At 36.9% G+C, this 6,595-nt stretch overlaps 1 pseudogene; it reads right to left on the minus strand.

The window, feature by feature from the left end:
• Positions 1-3,281: 3,281 nt before the first annotated feature.
• On the minus strand, positions 3,282-4,608 carry LOC101659230 (annotated as a pseudogene).
• Positions 4,609-6,595: the final 1,987 nt, after the last annotated feature.

A 6,595-nucleotide genomic window follows, 5' to 3' on the forward strand; every position in this document is an offset into this window, starting at 1 on the left:
TTTTTTATTTACCCTGGTACTTGAATTAATGCTGAGTAATATTCTACTTTGTGAATATACCACAATTTGTTTATTTTTCTAGTGAAGAACATGTGCATTATTTCAAATAGAGGCTTTGGGGAATTTAGTTCCTTTGAAAATTATTGTTCTTTTTGATGAACCTATGTTTTCATTTTTCTAGAGTGAAAGCTACAAATTAAATTGCTGAATTTTATGGTCAGTGAAGACCTAAAAGTATAAGAAATCAACAAATGATTTTATACTTTTTAACTTTTGCTCTTTCAAATTTTCATGAGAATTTTCGTCACTCTACCTTCTCATTTACTTTTGGGATTTGTCAAACATTTAAAATTCTGTTATTGTGTTAGGTTGAGTTTTCCAGAGGAATGAAACAATGACATTCATATATGTATAAGAAATGACTTTATATCCAGAAAGAATGACTTCAAAAAGTATCCCAACTCAGTCCAACTCAAGTCTATGGGTCTGAGCCCTGTTCAGACACACAGTTGCTGGTGGATAAAACAGAAAGGTAAAGCAGGAAGCTAGTAAAGCAAAGGCTGGTGGGTGCAGAGCCTTGTGGATCCAAGGTCCAAAGGATATGGCAAGGCTCCCCAGCACCCAGGGTCAACAGGCTGAATGGGCTGTGAATTGGTGCAACCCAGCCAATCAGGAAGTTAAGAAGCCGAGAGGAAAGTTCTGTCTCTCTTATAAAAATCCACATCCTCAAGGAGGCATTACCAGCGTAGGACCTGATTGATAAGTTGGACTCCACATCCCGCCCCCTGCCCACCTTCACATAGATACCATCAAATTGACAAAATCTAACCATCATGTTTATTTTTTATAATAATAGAAACAATTTCTTTTACAATCAATAAAAGAAACTTTGGAACAACATTATCTTCAGATATCACTTACTTTTGCTGTTTAAATATTGCATATACTAAAAACTAATTCCAGAAGTTTCCAAAATGATAGTTGTAAATCACAATTTCTGGACAGGAAAAGCCATATGAAAATACAAGAAATAATAATATTTTTTCAGATGGGAGTATGGCACATGGATTAGTGTGATAAAGCTATGTTTAGCATTTAAAAATGTGATGAATCATCCCTCTTAATGCACATATGCAGATAATCTAGTTATGCTGTAGTTCCTTCGGAAGGATCTGTCATTTCTGAAAGTCCAAATACTCTGGATAAAAAGTCACTGAAGGAAATACACACAGTTCAGATGGCTCAGGATAATTTCTATAAAAATACCACCATCAGCTCAACTATGTCAAAAAAAAGATTTTAACATGCCATATGTACTTGTGTATAAACAGTTCCTCAGCACATTTTAATGCAGTTTTTGTGGTAAAATTAGGTGCCTCAGCTGATATTCTGGTCAGCTTATACTCAAGTATATATGGTTTTTCTTTATTACATTGTACCTTGATAAATAGAAGTTCACTTTTGCAAATTCTCTGAAGGTAAGTCATAAAATGCTGTTATAAAAATCACAGAAACCTGTATTAAACTGATCAAAATGTGAAATTGTGGCTTCTCAAAATATATTCCATTTATGTCTTTTAAAAGTGGTATTTCTGTCTCTCTAATTCCTCCCCCAAATAACTCTGTGCTCTTAGATTTGCACCCCACCAGAAAGGCAGTTTGGGCATCCTCACAGAACTCAAATCATGTTCTTTTCAAATTTGGAGTTTTGGGGAAAGAAGTCTAAAGGGGAAAGATTACAAGTATAGAAAGGAGTAGAGTTTCTCAATGAAATTCTCATAGCTCAGCCCTTATGACTTGAAGATTCAGCGGGGGTATCATCTGGAGGAAAAACCTCCCCTGGTCCATCATTCCTGACCTTTTTCTCTCCAATGCACTATGCTACTTTCTTCAAACATTTCCCTAATAAGCCCCATAATAGTGCTGTGTTCCACAATATACTTCGGATCCCTTGAGGCCTTCGCACCCCACCCCACCCCCGCTATCATGAACCTAGTGCCTCTTCCCACTCTAGACTAAACGCCAGCATGTACAAAGGTATAGGCAAGAGATAAGACTCACAACACATGGAACCCAGGAACAGGAATGGGAAGAGAGATACCAAAAGGGTAGGGTGAGGGATGGGGAGAGGTAGGGAGGGAGGGGTATCGATCACAATGAATAGTACATAACCACACACACCCATCCAGGGGGAAGGACAACAGAAACCAGAGGGGAAAGGAGACAGCGGTCGGTGTGAGACTTGAGAATAATTAACAATCTAAACTCTATCAAGGGCCTACGAGGGTTCGGGGCGGGGGGAGAGAAGGGAGGGAAAAAAAGTGGAGCTTATTCCAAGGGCTCAATGAAAAGTAAATGTCGAGACAAGAACGATGGAATATACATACTAATATGTCTGATATAATTGATGTATGCATTGTAACTAGAGTTTTAAAAGCCTCCAAAAAGATGATTTAAAAAAAGAGAAAATGTTCTAAAACTAATTGTGGTGATATTGTACAACTCTTCTTGATGTGATTCAACTATTGAATTGTATGTTATGTGAATATGCCAATAAAACTATTTTAAAAGGAAAAAAATAGCGCTGTGTTCTCAAAAATGTCAATTAAGATCATCCTTTTGGAATCAAATCAAAAGCCAACTTAACCTTTTGAGTTGACCTCTCCTCTGAATTTAACTTTAAATTTCCCTTGGAAGTCATTGTTTTAACTGGACCTTTTTGTTAAAGTCATCCTAATAATGAGACTAGGATAAGCATATATTAGTGAGAGAACTTGTCTGTAGCCACCCACAAATAGCAGACATATTTAAACATATTTTGTTTGGATTAAATCTGTGCATATATAAACTAGTATAAATACTTTGACTTACCGTCAGAGTTGGATTAATTCTATTTGCATATAAATAACTCTTAATTACTTCTTAGTGATTGTCTTCTATAAAACCATCTATCTCATATATCTATTCTAGTTCCTCTTTGGTTCTCTAAACAGATTTTTTTTTCCATTAAGAAACCTGCTGAAAACTAGGCCTCAAAAAGGAAGTAGGAATGACTTCACCAATTGTGTGTGGGGATGGGGGGAATTTTTGATAGGAATATTTGTCCAATTACAGACCAGAAATCAGTAAGAGATCTGGGTGAAGTAAAGCTCTTCTTGAAAGCACCCATTCTAGGCAATATTCAAGGCTGTTCTAGTACCATCCAGGTTTCAGGAGGCAATTAGGGAATGGTCACATCAGTTTCCTAGCTACCTGCTAGGGTGAGGAGCACGTGTTGTGTCTTATTCCTCCAATGCCAGTGGGCCTGCAGGACCTTCTGTACAGCTTCCAACCCAGCATCCCTCTCTGGAGAGATTCTTTCTCCCCTTCCATAAAACCTTTAGCATTGGAATCCCTTTAATTGGCATCATCTTAGGAGGCTTTGGTCTCAGAATTTGGCTGCTCTTCATTAACACAATTAGAATTGAAAATGAGTTTGCCATCATTCTCCTCTTTATTGTTTCTTTGGATACCTCCTTGTTGCTTCTTATAGCCGACCTTCCAAATCTTACATATTTTAAAAAGTGAAAAGCAGTGTGTTTTTTGGCATGCTTGAGCACAAATATTATGATTTTGCATACTGAATACCTTTTACTGGATCCTTTTTCTCCACAGGTTGTGCAAAACTCAACAGCCATAAAACTCACCTGACCAATGATGGCTTCATTAAGTACAGGGAAGCAGTGGACTTAGAACCAATTTCAGCAGGGCAATGCTTCACACCAGTTGCTGGAGGAGCATAGCTTCACAGTAAGGAAATTTTCTGACACTTTCTCTAATGGTCCTTTCATGATAGCTTGGAAATCCAGCAGTTTCTTGGCCTTTTAACAAGTTTTTGAGCTGATGGTTTAATTTATTCTCTCCATCTCTTAAGAAGTTAATGCATTTCTGAAAGATGCAAATAATGTAGTGCCTTTTCATAGCTAACACTTGATCTATGTCTGTTTGCTTCACATATTTCTCACACATTAAATCCATCATCGTGTAGCATTTGTTCAGGGATGCTTCATCAGCCAGCAGGGGATTCTCATTTACAAGTGCCACAATCTTGACAGGATGAAGATAGGTGGTGTTGATAATTTTAAACAAGGGACCTGCCAAATGTGGGGGCAGTTTTGGTTCTTTACAGAGTCCCTGGATATTTGTATAATAATTCAGTCTCTCTCGAGGAAAGAGATTGTTGATTATAGTTATGCCATCATCTTGACCCATAAAGCCTGCCATGTGAGCTGCTGTTCTTCCTACGGAGTTGACAACGTCTGTCTCAGCACCAGCCTTAAGCATTGCCCAGTTGATGTCTTTATTACTAGAAAGTGCAGCAAGCATGGGGGCTGTATATCCACATTGATGTTGATGACAGTTGACATCAGTTCTATGTCCCACAAGTAACTTCCACATATTCAGCTTTGCTTTATATGCAGAATGCATTAGAGGAGTCATTCCATTCTCATCTAAACAATTAACATGCACATCCTTGTTAGCTAAGAGTGTTCCAGCTTCTTGGCCAGTACCTTTCCCGATGACTTCCTTTACTTGTTGAGTCAGCTCATCTTTCTTTATGTGAACCATTGCGTCTGCCAGTTTTACAGTTATTCCGTTTCTTGTGGAGTTTGCCTAGCAGGTGTGTGTATTGGCAAGATGTAGGGCTGCAGGGGAAGAATAAGTAGGAGGTAAAAAAAAATCAAATAGGTCAAAAACAATACCAAAGGGGAAAAAATAAGCCCACATTTTGAGTGGGGATTCCTGATCCTTTGGTGGTGGTGTTGTGTGTACATGTTTACCATGTGGGGTAAAGTGGATGTGGGAGGAAGGACACCAGAAAGAAAAATTTTTTAATGGTGAAAAGTGAAGTTTAGTTAGTGATAATATCTGCACCAACTGCCCACACAGTCTGCTATCCATTGTAGGATATCCATTGCAGGGCCTTCAGAGACCAGAGAGAGAAGGGATTAGGCTGGGGGAGTTGGATCAGGGGCAGGAGAGGATCAGTTTGTGCATGGGAGGGAGGTGCACAGAAGCAGCTCAAGACAATGGGCAATGTATAAGGTGAGTCAGTAGCATCCCAACAGGCATTGTTGAGTTCTAATTTTAAGAAACTTTGGTATATTTAGCTTTTAAGTGGCTTTTATGACTTTCAGGGAGAGCAAGACCTCTCTGGCAGTTGCTGAAGAGATCTTCCCATGCTTATTATCTGGTGGCATTATTCCTTTGAGTCTATAACAAGGGTTTTTTTATGGTTATGTTCTTACACCTAGAGCCATCATTCCATGGTGGTGGAATACTATGATATACCAGTCGTGATCGATCTTCTCATCCTATTGGCTAAAAAACCAGAATACTGCCATTTACAGCTCCACATGAATAGAATAGGATTAGTTTCCCACAAAAAGTGAAGGTGGTGAACTGACCAAAATAAAATGTCTACTATTTTTCAATTTAAAAATATTTCTTCTATAATAATTTCATCTATGAAATTAGATACATAAATTATATTATATAAGACTTTCAGCTATATGAAATTATATATATATATATATATATATATAATTTATGTATCATTTAACTTGGAAAAGGCATGTTTGAAGCTGCTGCTTAAGATCAACCAAGAGGCAAAAATTCTGATTACAAATTAAAATCACTGATTTTTAAAATCTTTAGTAGGCTAATAATCACATCTGCTTTCAGCTTACCTCTTCCTCCCATTCAATATAATTTCTTCCATTTCAAGATTCCTCTCACTTCCATTGTTTTAAAAGGTGCTATATAATTTGTCAAATTTTGAACATAACTCATTCACTAACCACTCAAATATAAAACCATAATTCGAGGTTTTATTGTCACGCTACCTTTTTTAGTCAATCCTTTAGGAATTTCAAAAACTTAGTTTGTGGTCAATCCTTGATGATTTTTGATAAAGATATTTTAACAAAGAATGAAGATGGCTAGAACTCAGGAATTTAAGTGGTACAACTAATGGTATTACATTATTTTAAAATTATATTTCCTACATGTTTTATAGTTGTTAGCCAAATAAACTATTCTATTTAGTCAAGTGACAGATCAACTCAGTGTTTACTAAGCTATGTATTGCGCAGTGGAAGATCTCAAAGGGTTATGAAATAAAGCCTTTGCTTTAGGGAAATAAATATATTTCCTTAAGGCATAAAATTGGGAGAGGTTTATATTAGTAACTTTTATGCCATATATTTGCATGGATGTATGGATTGTGATAAGAGGTGCAAACGCCCCCCAATAAAATGATTTAAAAAAAGAATTAATGCAATCATGATTTCACCCATTAAAAATACCGCAGAAGCCGCAACAAGGATCCTTAGAGTTTAAGTTAGTAAATGTCAGTACAGTTTTATTAAATGAGTATTGAATTAAAAGGTATCTGAAAACCTGCCACCCACTCTCTCCCCGAAAAAGCAGTATTCAGTAAATCAGAGGTTTACAGGATTTGGCAACAGCTTAGTGAGGACACAATAACGGATTAAAGAATCAAATGTGAATAGATATAATCTTTCTTGATTTTTTTTCTAGCTGATTTGTGTTT

This window comes from Echinops telfairi, unplaced genomic scaffold, assembly GCF_000313985.2.
Source record: "Echinops telfairi isolate 266 unplaced genomic scaffold, ASM31398v2 ScPeMD7_44;HRSCAF=162, whole genome shotgun sequence".
Lineage (NCBI taxonomy): Eukaryota > Metazoa > Chordata > Mammalia > Afrosoricida > Tenrecidae > Echinops > Echinops telfairi.